Below are 14,576 nucleotides of genomic sequence, written 5' to 3'. Positions count from 1 at the left end.
ATAGGATAATCAATTATCTCATGTTGTGTTTTAGTTGTAGTTGCTGTTCAGTTAGCTCATCTGAGAGTCTCATAAATTCTCAGTCATTTCATTTCCTTTGCCTGCAACAAAAACATGATCCTTATCAAGTGTCAGAAGCTAATTTTAGGGGATTCGTCACAAAGTCTCACTATAGATCAGTGTTCTCTCTGTTCTTTGCTTGTGTAAGTGATTTAAAACAAAAAGACTTCATTATTCTCAGCTCCTGCCAGGGTCCACCATCACAGTTTCCAAGTTCACCATTGTGGCAAATCCAAGGCATTATCATAACTGCTCTTCATGTTGCACGCACATCTCATGCCTGCCGTTGGCCTGCTGCAGAGCTTGGCAGTATTTCTGATAAATGATCTGCCCTGCCCTCTGCTCGAGTTTTCCCAACAACGCCTTGTGCTTACGTCCGTCTTTCCTGTATCCGAGCCAGGAAAAGCCAGATAAGTGATGAATTAGAGGAGGAAGTGCCGGAAGTTGAGGGAGATTATGGAGAAAAGCCTATTCTCTTTAGTTATGGGGTGCCTCCAAAATGACAGTGATGAAACAATAGCCGAGATAACAGGGCTTTTGTGTGTTGTGCTGCTTTTAATGTCAAAGGCAGGTCACAGGGGTCTCTATTTTGTTTGGGAATTTCCAGAAGATATTTACAAGAAGAGCATGTCCCAAGTGATCCCAAAACTCCCATGATCCTCTGTGAATTGCAGAGGGAAGATCCCGGACAGTAACGAGGAGAAGAGGGAGTTGGCTGTAATGTGTTTTGAAATACTTGTAGAACTACACTTTGCTTCCAAATCAACTATCGTCTTCATTTTTGTTGCACTTGTCGTTGCTTTGTTGATATTTGATGTAGGCCAACACTGTTTTAGCACTTTCCATCATTTGCCAAGGTGACCCATGCAATTGAACCTCGCAGAGTGTGTTTTGTGCATTACCTCTGCACTTCATATGGGAAATGATTTCAAAGTTGTTGTAAATTGTGCATGACTCAAAACGTTCAGTGCGATTTGCTACTCAAGCAGTCATTCGTTGATTTAAACCGGAGCTTTCTCTTGAAGCTCTATGTATTCAGGGACAAAAGTCAAGAAGAAGCACATTTTGAAAAATAGACTTATCTTACAACAGCATCTGGCAAGTGGAGACAGGTGAATTGGTAAGACTAAGGGTAAGTTGTCCGTTCAGTCCAATTAGCTTTGATTCTATTAAATTCTACAAGATGAAAAGTGAATGCAGAGAATTGAAGTACCTTCAAAACATGGCTGCACAAATTAACAGTGAGCTTTATCTTACAGTTTCCAAAACTGTGTGCCCAAAGTAGGGGGCAGCAGAGAGGGGAAATGGGAGGATTCAGCGTCCTGACAGCCTGGTGGATGAAGCTGTCCTTCAGTCAGTTTGACTTGGCACAAGGTGAGACTTTGTGGGTGTTTGGGCACTCTCTCCGGTTGCTCTCTGAGATAACCCTAGTCCTCTCAGCTGCAGGGAAGTCAGTAGAACAGGCACTGTCCAGATCTCCAACCAGTTTGCCTGGCCTGCCAGACACCCCACCTTTCTGTTCAAAAGAAGAACTGTCTGGGCTGGTCCTTGCGGCCAATCATTTCACAATTTTACCTACATCGGTCCAATCACGCACCAAGAGACGGAAACCGTCACCTGTCACCACCACACACTCTTCCAAAACATTAAAAATGGCGACCGATACATTGTTTTCTTCTGGTCTTTTGTCTATTTTAAATCATTTGGAAAATATTAAATCCCTAAAACCAGAGCAAGAAACAGCATTCGAAGCGTTCCTCGTAAAAAAGGACGTTTTTGAAAAGACTTCCTGCTGCTTGTTACTGCGACGTATGTAGCGTTGCTCTAATTGGTTGATGCCGTCTGTCAATCACGCCCACCGGGATATCGTTGAAATCATGCTTGCTCCCAGACTAAATGTCTTTGAAATATCTATGAAAAAGCATGTAGTTTGGTAGACCAGGCAACCAACCAGTAGCTCTCCAGCCATTTATTGGCAGCTCGCCAAAGACTGTCTTCATTTTCTGCATGCGCTTGATGGGTCACATTTTAGAGGAATTTTCTTGTTTCTGAACATGTTGAACAGAATCTGCAAACATTTAGGTAAATAAAGTCAAGTATAAGGACAGCATTCAATTAACTTTCTTCCACCATGTTTGAATACAGTATCATCTTGACTTCTACCTCTCCAGGGTGAACTAATCCTACATTGCCAGTATTAAAAAAAGACACCTGGTCCAGATTTTTGTTGTTGTTTGTCCATAAATAAACACAACAACAAACCCACTCCACCTGTAGTCTTTGTCAATAAAGTATACAGGCTACAACAATATTAGTGTGTGTCTAATATTGTCTGTTTTATCTCTGCAATTTTCTCTCCTGTGTTTCCTGTTTGCGGATCACAATCCCTCAGAGGTATATAACATCTAACTACACAATAGGCCACATAACACACACGCTTTCTCTTATTAGTTCCGAAACACTTGCTCATACGTTCAAAGACTCCTCCACGGTCACATTTCTTATCTCCTTTGTTTCCCAGATGAACATCTCCCTCATAGCTTGAACAGATTACCACCTGACACGCATTATTATGAATCATCATGTGTTAATACCCACAAAACCAAAACAAATAGTGCTTTTATAGAGAACAGCTTTAAGAGGTTACAAATATAACTTAATTTATGTGAATATCTGCAAAGAACTTTAGCAACCGGCTATGCTTCAAGACAGGATTCTGAAACACAATATCTGTTGCTGTTTATAACAAAGGCCAAATGAAAAGGATTAAGCCATCAGAGAGAAGAAACCTGACTGGACTGGGTTGAAAAAAGACTTGACAACCAATCCCATTCACTTTTGCAGGAAAGTATGTGGAGCCTTTTGCATTTATAACATGTAGCTTGATCCTACAGACTGAAAAAAGAAAATGTGCTTCCATTACGAGATATATTCCCTGTTAACCTCTGCAGTGCAGCTGTCTCCACAAATGGCTTTGCGCTAATCCCAGGATCTCTGCGTCTTCCTCTGAAGGTTTCGACTCTATAACAACAATTACCGGTAAAAAGGAAGTGTTACATGTTCGGATCAAATAGTGCTATAAATGCAAATAATTCACCGGAAAAACTGGTCTATGAAGAAGTGCCCAATGTGCCCGGATAATTTGTATTTCTGTTTTGGAAATTGTTGAGTAAGACGATGAGCAAAACAATGAAGAACTAATGAAACTGTTTTGGCGTCGTTAACTAGGTCTGATGCTGCCAGGTCGATTTCTGGGAAACGCTTTTCTGATGAGAAGTAAATGTCTAGACAAACGGCATCAGTGTTGGGAGGTGTCTACAGTTGTGCAAACATGTTTTCCACTGATGTTTTCTGGAAGTCACGTCCGTGTCTCCAGACGTCTGTCCAAGAAGGAGTGAAAAATACTCAAAATACAGTCCCTTCGTTCAGTGCAGCAGAAAGCTGGAGGGTCTAAGTCTCTGCCTTAAAGTCATATGGCAAAAATATTTCACCCAAACAATAGAATAAAACTCCTTAGATCTGCAGTTCGTCTCCATTGGGTTATCGGTTTGCCTATATGACATAGAGGTTTTGCTAATCGAAAACCACACAAAAAATGTGCTTAGTCTTTCAAATCTTTTCGATAACCGATTGCAAAAATAGGATTGTCAGCATCTGGCTTAAAACAGTTCAGTTGATCTGGTCATGCAGCAACATATGACTGGAATGCAATGTGGCCTATGACCATTTGTCACATTAGAAAGAAGGCACATTAATGAAGCACTGTTCTCATGCCGGCCCCAGAGCCAAACAAATGAAGTGAAATGCATATGAAATAGCATAAGGTTGAAGGGATATTTCAGGATTTTTGACATAAGGCCTCATTTCCTTGCTATCCAGAGTGTGCTTGATTTCTAGAGATTTCTTTTTTGCAGTCCTTATATTTGAAGAGTTTAGTGGTGCTAGGCTAGTGCTAGGCTAGTGCATGTCTATGGTAACTAGTAGCCTGCATTAAAAACAGTCTGACCCTAGCACAGTGCACCTGAGGCAAATCACTCATAACATCAGCTTCACAAACATTATAAACAATTTTGGACCCAAAATAGAGCCTTGTGGGACCCCATGTGCGATTTCCCCCCCCCCCCCCAGAATTGACATTGTGTATATATGTTTTTTTGTTTTAATATGACCATTTTGCATTAAAATAACTTATATTTGAGCAGCATCAGCTTCCTGGTTTAAGCTATGCAGCGGTGGAGTGATCTGTTAGGTTACCGGATCTACAGTAGTTTCTTTACCTGCGGCCGGCATTACTACAAGTGGAATTCACAAAGGAGCTTTCTATCAAATTTGAAGAAGTTTTTAATGCAGGCTACTAGTTACCATAGACATGTGCTAGCCTAGCACTAGCCTAGCACCACTAAACTCTTCAAATAATGACTGCATGAATTAAAAAAGATAAGACTCTCCATAAATCAACAACACTCTGGATAACTAGGAAATGAAGCCCTATGTCAAAAATCCTGAAATAACAATTTTCTGTAATATTTTTGAACGATTAGAGTGATCTCCCACAGTCTAGACATACAGTAATTCTCCTTAAAAGTGTTTATTTTCTAGACATTCAATAGACGGTATGCTGCAAACAGGAAGGGCAGAACGTTTCAGACAAAGTTACAGAAGCCTCCAGACAGAGCAAACCTATTACCAAACATTTCTCGGAACAGTGACCAACAATGACCTGAATTTGAACTTGGGAACTTAAGTTCATGTGACAAACAATTCTTTGAAAGGTAGGTCACAAAGGTCATTGCTTTTGGAGAAATTAAGATTGATCAAAGGATAAAGTATTTTCCACCATCTAGTATGATGTCTCTCTGATAGCATAGACTTTTTCTTGTCCTTTGTGACTTCCGACCATCTATCATCCATACCCGGTGACGGCGACGCTGCAGCGCCACATACCGCTCTATGTCTGGGGAGTCTTCACTCTTCCCTGCCTCCCTCCTTTTGGAAGTCCATGTGAGGATGTCAGGAGGCCCACTGTCTGTCTGATAAGTTATGTGCACAGATGAGGCAACAGAAGCAAAGCCACAGAAAACAGACAATGTCAAGTCTTTGATCTGGTTTATCTGAAGAGAAAGATAAAGCTATTTGCGATGTTTTTTCTTCTTAAAAAGGGTTGGAAAATACTAGCTTTTTTGAACTCTTTAATGACAGTGTGTTGTTTCAAATATGTGGATTTGTTGAATAGGTTTTAAATTATATGCCTCAAAGTCAAAGTACAAGCCTTGCTTCTGTAAAAACTAAACTAAGTTGGTATAGTATCAGCTTGTACAATTCTTAAAGGTCACTTTCTCACTGTAATAATATCTTTTTACATCAGAAGCATTTTGGTTTGCCATGAATCCCTGCCGCAGTTCTTAGTATGGCAGCAGTAAACACAATTGAAGTAGAAAATAACTTTTGTCTCCAGTTTGACTATACCCAAATGCCTCATTTGAAAGAAAACTGATTGTAACTGTCATGTTGTTAGCACGGTTTTGTTACATTTTTGAAGCGTTTTTGTCGCTTTTTCATTGTGTTTTTGTAGTTTTTTTGTTCCTTTTATCTCATGTTTTTGCCACTTTTTTGTAAATTTTTCTCTTCGCTCTTTTGCTGCTTTTTTGTTTTCATTACCTGTTTTTGGCGGACTTTTTTCATTGCATTGTATTCATGCTTTCATGGCTATTTTGACGCTTGTCCTAGCAGCTTTTAGAATAGGGTAGTGCCAAATTTTACTTTGACCAACCTCAATAACCATCTTTCCAAGAAATTCATGCTCATCTCTGCAGACCCAAACCCTCATAAGACCCACAGATCAATCAGTTCTGAGTTCTAGAAAATGAATGACTTGCTTTATAGTTGTCAGATTATGTCATCCTTATCACAAATTGATTAAGTCCCATAACATACTTTGACTTGACAACGCTTCTTTAGACGAGGTCCTGCTCACAGTATCAGCCGAGCAACAATGCTTGCTCCAGAGCTGGGTGGAGGACAGCAGATCTGGGCGGGGGGGATGGACAGGGGTGTGGGGTACTTCCCGGAGCATTAAGAAGTGCTGAGTGAGGGCATGATGAAATAGGCCTATGTGCAGTGAATGGACTCACTATTCACACAGAGAACAGCGGCCCTCTGGACACAAGCTTCTTCTTCAACAACAGACACACATTTCACACACAAGTCGCAGCACAATAGAGCGAGGACGGACCGATGGTAAATGTCAGCTGACAGAAATGAATGTCTGCTTTAAGAGGCTGTAATGGCCATTTATTGTCAAAATGTCAGAGTGTTTATCAATTTGCATTCTTTCCATTGCAGGGATGGGAGACTGGTTTTCAGTGCTGTCTTACAAGTTCGTAAATGAATCAAGAACTATGGCTTAGACGGCGCTAAGTTGGAAGTACTACCTAAAATGTGTAAATTAGTGTTGCTCCTGATTTATCATTTAACGATATTTATGTTATTAGTGGCCCAAATCTGACGAGTTTAAAAGAGACTGCTGCTTTTTGCACCACTTTAGCATGCAATATCTATTTCCACATGTGCAAATGCTCAGCAAATCAGGCCCTATGTGTACTACTACTGAACTGAGTTTGTTTAAAATCACAACTTAAGGAAAAGCAAAACCCAATTTTTGCAATTTTCAAGTTTTGAGCGAAATTGGTCTCTTAAAGGAATAGGCCACCGTTTTTACATACTGAGATATGTTCTTACCTTAGCTTTGACAAGTTCTTTAGGACCTGTCTGATCTTCACCCGTGCCTTCAGTCACGTAAATACAGCGCAGACGGCGTTAGCATTTAGCCTCTCCTCCTCTCCTCTATAACTCCAAAACGAGATAGAAGCTCTTCCACGTTTTCCCTATTTAAATATGGTTACGTGAAGTGTTACACTCCAAAGTATAATACACAAAATTAAACAATGTGGATTTTCTAAGCGGATAAAAGGGGGAACTATATTGTAAGCCGTAATAATACCAGGAGTAGTTCAAAATATGAGCAGTAATATCTTCACTTTACTGTGCGGATGCCAAAGACCAGACAGGTCCTGAAGAACTCATCAAAGCTAAGGTAAGAACATATCTCAGTATGTAAAAACGGCAGCCTGTTCCTTTAACATGTAAACTTTCATCTGGAAACAACAATAAAACATAATCTTCACAATAACATGTTTAATTAATTCACTGATTCAATCTTTCTTCATAGATTTATTTGGGAAATTGTAATTTCAAGGACCATTTTGTCTCATTGGTGCAACGACATCTCCACATCAGTAGCTTTCCAGTCTTAGACCTTTTTTTTCAGAGGGATTTTTCATTTCTAATTCCAAGCCTGATTGAAAACAAACCTATTTTAGAACAAAATCCCCTCTGACAAGTCTTTGTAACAAGTGTGTCAACAACATGACTCAATCCAGCATTTACATTTTGTAATAGGACATTTTGGGCATTTTTAGGCATAAAACACCTTACTTTTATATGGAAACTTATGGAAGCTTGCCATGCATTTTTTCCTCATATTCATGCCAGTAATCTCCAGCAGAAGTTTCAAATAGATTTATCTAAATTTAAAAAGTTTCTCTATTCACCTGTAATGTCTCACCTTAAGCTAGGAAATATTTTGTGTTTTTTTGGGGAATTGAAACAAAAAATTTTGAGCTGATGACTTGTGCAAAGATTGTAGCAAGCTTTCTGATTGGTTGAGGACATACAGTACAAATATCCAGCTGTATTTAAAGAGTAGCATGATTACATTGCCTGGATGTTGCTACAAGGACATTTAGATATTTGGCTGATATTACATTTGTAGATTTGTTTTTTTTTCAATATTGGTGTACAGACCAAAATGTCATTTCAAGATGCTTTAATAAGGTGTTAAGGTGTCAAAGCAGGTGTGTGAGGACATGTGCTATAGTCAGTTATGAGTCCTTATCATATCTAAATTATATACTCGGATAACATACTTATTATAAAACCATTGCTTTGCCGGTCATCTGTCGGCAGCTACTCATTAATCTATTCTTCACAAAAACACAAGCCTCCATCTTTCCCTCCGTGAATCCTTTGTAATTGCAGATTTCAGCTCAGAGCCACAGTGCTCCATTATCTCCCACTCACTCCTCGACACAACAGGTGGATGAACTGCTCACGTATTTCAACACCGAGCCAGCAGCAGCTTTCAATTAGCCCTGTGAAAATGAGTGTGCGTGTGGGGGGTTGAGGGGGGGACACACCACCCGCCCACATCACCCTAATCCTGAGTGTCCCGGGACTAATGTCATCAGGATGTGTCCATAACAGACAGTCACGCTTATGTTTGCGTGGGCTTGGGATGTTTAACCTAAGAGCTTGAAAGTTTGACGTCATATACCACAACAAATTCTCACTTTGTAACGGCACGCCAATGGAGATTATGTGACACACAAACGCATACTGACACTGCAGACATATTCACTAATAATGGATTCTCTATCTTGTTTTTTGGAGAAATGGATTTATGGATCATTCGGCCAGAAACATGGTCCATTATATGATGTATGTTCACAATTCTCCCTGGGCAAGCCACCTCTCTTAAACTGTAGCCCACCACCACCAAGTGAGACTGAGGAACAAACAATGAGCTAATGTTTCAGTCCCGCACAGACCCCACAGCTTTTCGACTCCTCTCCAAACAGGAACCGACGGCTTTGCCCCCGGAAAACTCGGAGCATGTTTGGACACGTCCCCGAAAAGACAAAAGAGCAGCTCCAGGAGCCAACTTGAGTCCAGAGGCTGTATGGTAAAGTCACGGTTATATGATTATAAGAGAACTGTTTGCGGCGGTTTTGGAAATGACCAAGAAAAACATCTTACATTGAGAATATCCTTGAATATTACAACACGTCATACACCAAGATTTTGCCCATTTCAAGACTTGTTTTTCCCTTCCAAAGTGCACACCTTTATTTATGACTGTGTATTAAATTGTCACTTATATGAGCTGTTATGTACAGATGCCTGCTTGTCTTCAGGGTAAATATTTGTCATTGCAGTCTCATATCAAATTCAGAGTGATGCAACACCAGGCTTTAAAACCAAGGGAGTCGTTTATCACGACAGGTGTTAAATAGCGAGTGCAGGCTGTAAAACAGCATATTGCCGACTCCAAATCTGATATGTAAATGAGAGAACCATGCTCATTCAAACGTTTAGTGAAAGACCCTGTCTCCAGGTTTAAATGTGTTACCATCCCATCCAACCTTCTTTCTTTGATTTGTTTACTTGATTGGGGCTTGAAAATATTAGACAAGCCTGGAACCAAGGAGGGAAGTGTCTTGCCAAAGGACACAACAGCAGCATTGACTGAATCAGTAGAACAGAAGTGGGCAAATACTCTACACTGGATGTGCCGTTGCCCCCGATATACTTTAGATTTTTGTGTTCGATCTTTTGAAATTCCCCGATTGGAATTGCTTCAACCCTATTGAATTTTGCAAGTTGTTCTTTTCTTTGGCAGACACTATTTGAAATTCCAGCATTTATGAGCAGTGCAGTTTTCTAATTACCAAATTCCAGTGCTTATCACTTTCAAAATCACATTCCACCAGAATATTCATCTTTCCAGAACCTGCCACTTGACGCAAAGACAGATCGGTTGTCTGCACATTAATACAGTTTCGTTGAGCAGCTCTTAGACAGTTGCATGTTGCAGCATCCTTGCTGTTCAACTTCCGTTTTAATTACAGCATACATTGTATCTGACACGCTTAATCATAACGTATTCCTCACTTCAAACCACAATCAATCAAACCATTTTGGAACGTACATTGTTTAGTCTACAAAGCACAGTATTGGCTTCGTGAGCTTCACATCTGCACTTGCTATTTCCATTGGACATGAGATGGTGCTCACTTTTGTTTTCACATATTACTTTAGAAAGCGACAGTATTTATATGATAAGATTGTCTCATGTTATGCTTTCGAAGTGGTGCATATTTCAGCTGGTATTTTAATTGCATAACTTAAATTGTGTCTACTCACAACAGATAGGAAAGGGACAGCCTGAAATTGATATACTAGGACGAATGAGAGTAAGATTAACAGCACAATTGCTAGTACACTAAAAGTAAAGAATTTTGATCTGTTTAGAAGTAAAACGTTTCACAACACAAACCAGCCGCCCGATTTCCCCATCACAACTTGTTCACCGCTTTCAGAGCAGGTTAATGTTATTGTTTCTGAGGACAGCCTCCTCGTGTGAACAGGCCAGACCTTCCCTGGCTTTTCCGTGCGTATCGGAGAGCGTGGATCTGCTCTGGGCTTAAGTTTCTGTGTGAATTCCTTCAGTCATGTCCACAGCTGTTCTCTACATTCCTCTCTGGAGTCTGCTGGACCTCAGGACTCACACAACGCACGGCTGAAGCCACTTCTACACATTCACAGACACCCGACTATATTTTACCTATACAGCCCTCAAGAGGTGCAGCTACTGTTGAAGCAATTGAAGATCGTTTTAACTTTCAGTTCAATACTGAGCTGGATTCAAAAGCAAGAAAATGGTTGCATGCGCCTTTTTTGGAACCTGGAATGAAGATTAAGGTCTGTTAAATGTGCAGTTTGTGAAGTGTAGTTTAGCCACTGCACTCATTAACAGCCATGGAGTTCCTCAGGGATCTGTATTTGGACGACTTTTATATTATTCAGCAATATAATCTAACTCACATCCTTCTTTAACAAAGAAAAGAGGAAATTGCCCACTTAAAAAACACACCTTTCATATCTACAATCATCCACAAAACTATTTCCAAATTATTTCAAACTGCCAGTAAACAAAAAAGACATTTCAGGGTTTCTGTTCCCCTTTCTTGTCAATAGAATTCATCATTTATTTTACAGTAAATGGCAATGCAAGCACTGCACAACAGCTCTATCCATGTATTATTCATTTATGTATTTATAATTTTTAATAGTTAGAGAAACTGATTGTAATTTTGGTAATGCTTCATATTAAGGTGTGCTCATTAAGTATTAATAAGGTATTAGTAAGAATTAGTAATTAATAAAGGTATTATTAAGATATGATCTATTAACATGCTAGAAGGCTATTAATAATATGCTTTTAGAGATATCAATAAGTTCATCATTATACTATTATCAACTACCATGCTAATAGGCCATACATATTATGCTTATTGATAGCCTACCCTACCCTTACCCCGCCAGACATAGTGGCTAGTGCAAGGCTAGCGCATTTCTACGATATCAGATAGCCTGCATTAAAAAACAGTCTGACCCGCTCCACAGAGCACCTGAGGCAAATCAACTCCAGACTAACCATATAAATGTCTGTGTCCATATAGTAATTTTAACCATTTTGCATTTAAAATACCTTATATTTGAGCAGCATCAGCTTCGTGGTTGTATAAGCTACAGAGCGGCAGAGTGATCTGCTAGAAAATAGTCGCTCAAAATGCGATCATTCATGTGATGCAAGGTCAGTTATATTCCAAAAGTTATTCTATCGACACAGACATTTATATGGTTAGTCTGGCGTTATAAGTGATTTGCCTCAGGTGCTCTGTGGAGCGGGTCAGACTGTTTTTAATGCAGGCTCGCTGATATCGTAGAAATGCGCTAGTCTTGCACATCTCCAAATATAAGAACTGCATAAATTACAAACAAAAATATCTTCAGAAATCAGCAACACTCTAGATAACTAGGAAATGAGGCCCTATGTCAAAAATCCTGAAATACGAAATAAAGCACGACTTAATATGAAGCAATACGATCTTTTCTTTATCCAAATAATGAGATTAGAAAACATTCACATACAGCACTATGTCACCCAAATATGAAAATATAATTCTTAATCCTACTTTTACTGCAACGTTAAACATAGTTATAATCCTTATTTTTCTGAAGTTGGGTAAAACACAGTCCAAGCCAAATACTTTCAATTTCTTGTATAAACTGCCAACTGTGGTTAATTTATTTTGTGGCATTTTTGCAATTCTTTCCCTTCTCCTCATCATTAAAACGCCGCTTTACCACAACCGTGCCCCTCTCTCAACTTCCCTGCAGAAACTCAACAGTCACTTAACCGTCCACTGGGGCCTGCGGTAATCAAACGCTGAATGATAACTGATAAAATGAGTGGTTGAGTCTTAATTGTCCGATTAGAGGGAGGTTCTGAGCCCGGCTATTATCTCGCCTCAGTCGCCTGCACTGGGAAACCCCTTTGGCCGCAGCGACTCGGTCTCATTCAGCAGCTGAGCAAACAGCATCCTGCTATGATGTCATCCATGAGGAACTTCAACGGGAAAAAAAACAACAAAAACTAGTTGTGGACAGTAACTTTTCATGCAGCATTTAAATCACTAAAGGAGGGAAACTTAACGAAAATCTCAAATGTCCAGATGATGTGTTGCCAGTATTTTAGAGATAGGTTGATCGGTGGTATAGTGTTAGTAGTACTTACTTACCATTAGTTAACAACAGTAAATGTAGTCACACAATTGTTTTTTGGGTTGCACCATATTTCGCCATTGCAGGCCACTTTACTTAAAATGGGTACTCAAGTAAGAATAAGTTGCAGTGGTGGTATTATAGGAAGCTTATTTCATAAACTTTGTATGTCTACCAGATACAGTACTACGTTTGACCTCTAACTGTACTCCTGTAGTTCTTATAATTGCAGTGTTTTTATTTGCCCTTTATCTAACTGGGAAAGAAGTGAGGATTGTAGGTGAGTCCCGGGCCCAAAGGGAAACTATTGAACATGTTTTTAGCAGGTTCAACCGGTAAACTCGGAAGGATCGGAGCCTTGCCGCTGCGCCACCGTGCCGTCCAACCTCTTCTGCTTCTGATGAAAGGTGGGTTTGAGAACTGTTGACATTTGGCCCGAATTGATACACACTCCCACCGTTTTTTGAGGCTACTCCCATGTTGCATAATCAGATGACTTTAGAGGGAGTCAGTCACTTTTACAAGAATTACTTTAATGTCGAAAATCCTCCCTGGGTAATAGTATGTGTTGAAATAAGTTGAAATATGTGGATCGGAAAGAGATTTTGTTTGGAAATACACACATCTGTAACACAGGCTTAGTTAAATAACACAAAGTGTTTTGGAGTCAAACAAAGAAAACAAAATGAAGATTAAAGAGAGAAGATTGATCTGGAAAGACATTGCAGTTCATTTGGACCAAATGTGGCCCTCAATGTGACATTTATTAGCTTAGATTAGGAAGAGAAACCACAGCAAAAAGCAGAGAAACCAAGAACAAACAATCAAAGTTATATGGGGTTATTCTATGAGGTCACATCCTCCTTGGCAGTCGGAATGAGTTATTGCAAAAAACGGAAAGCTCTAGCAAAGGAAAGACTGAATGTTGTTTGATGAAACATGGTGTTTGCTACAAACTGTCCTTTGAGTAGCAGTCGCCATGAGCATTCAAAGCACAAGGAGGTCGATACTATCCCTCCACTCCTTTCTCCCCAAAATCACGAAGACCCGTACAAATCAAGGAAGTTTATTAGCCCAGGAGAAACAAAACAACAATTATCTCACGATAAAATGCATAGTCCACAGTGATCCCACAAGAAAACACATGACATGCAGAATGATTGATAAACAGGAAGTGAACTATGTGGTGATAATAAAACACATCCATGTCCTGAGGCAGAGTAACAAACATGAACCAATCACGGCCCGTCATTCTGCTCCTCCGTTCACAGCTAAATCAACTCTTTCTTATTGAGAAATACTCTGGCAAAGACTCTCGCACAATCAACCGCAGAACCTTGTGTGTGTTAACCTTGTCACAAGAACAAATCATGAAAATCCGGATCTCTAATCCAAGTCAAACAACCGTTTGGCCACCGGGTCATGAACCAGATTTTGTACATTTTTACAAAAAAAAAGTTATACAAGTTTTTAGACGTAGAAAAAGCTTTCCAATTGTTGCATACACTTTCAAAACAAACAGATGGGATACTTGAAAAAGTCTAAATCATCTCTACTGCAGATAACCCACAATAAAATAGCCTAATGCAAATAAAATATTATATACAAGCAGCTGCAGTTGTCACCATACTGGGCTTATCATACGATTTATCATATCTCCCAAGACTCTAAAATGTGACCATTTTAAATCAAATCGTATGCCTTGAATCTTGGCATGCAACAGATTGGAGATATTGTTTCAGTTATCATGGCGTCCGTTTGTTTAAACACACATTTAAGAAACCCTCATGTTTTTATTGAAAACAAGGAATGAAAAATATCAAATCTAAACCAGAGAAATATTCAAGCATTTTAAGGCAAATGAATCAATACACAAACAATAGTCATCACCATCATTACAACATGCTCGCATCTTCATTCTCACGTCATCTTAATGATCTTTCTGATTGCTGAGTCGCACAAAGGGAAACTAATATGTTATTTTGATCCCACAATGGGCCTTTAATCCTTGAAATGCTCTGTGCTTAAAAAGGGTCTCGCTGTTTGAACAC

This window comes from Gobius niger (assembly GCF_951799975.1).
Source record: "Gobius niger genome assembly, chromosome: 8".
Lineage (NCBI taxonomy): Eukaryota > Metazoa > Chordata > Actinopteri > Gobiiformes > Gobiidae > Gobius > Gobius niger.
The sequence above is the reverse complement of the archived record's forward strand: the minus strand, read 5'-3'. Positions refer to the sequence as shown.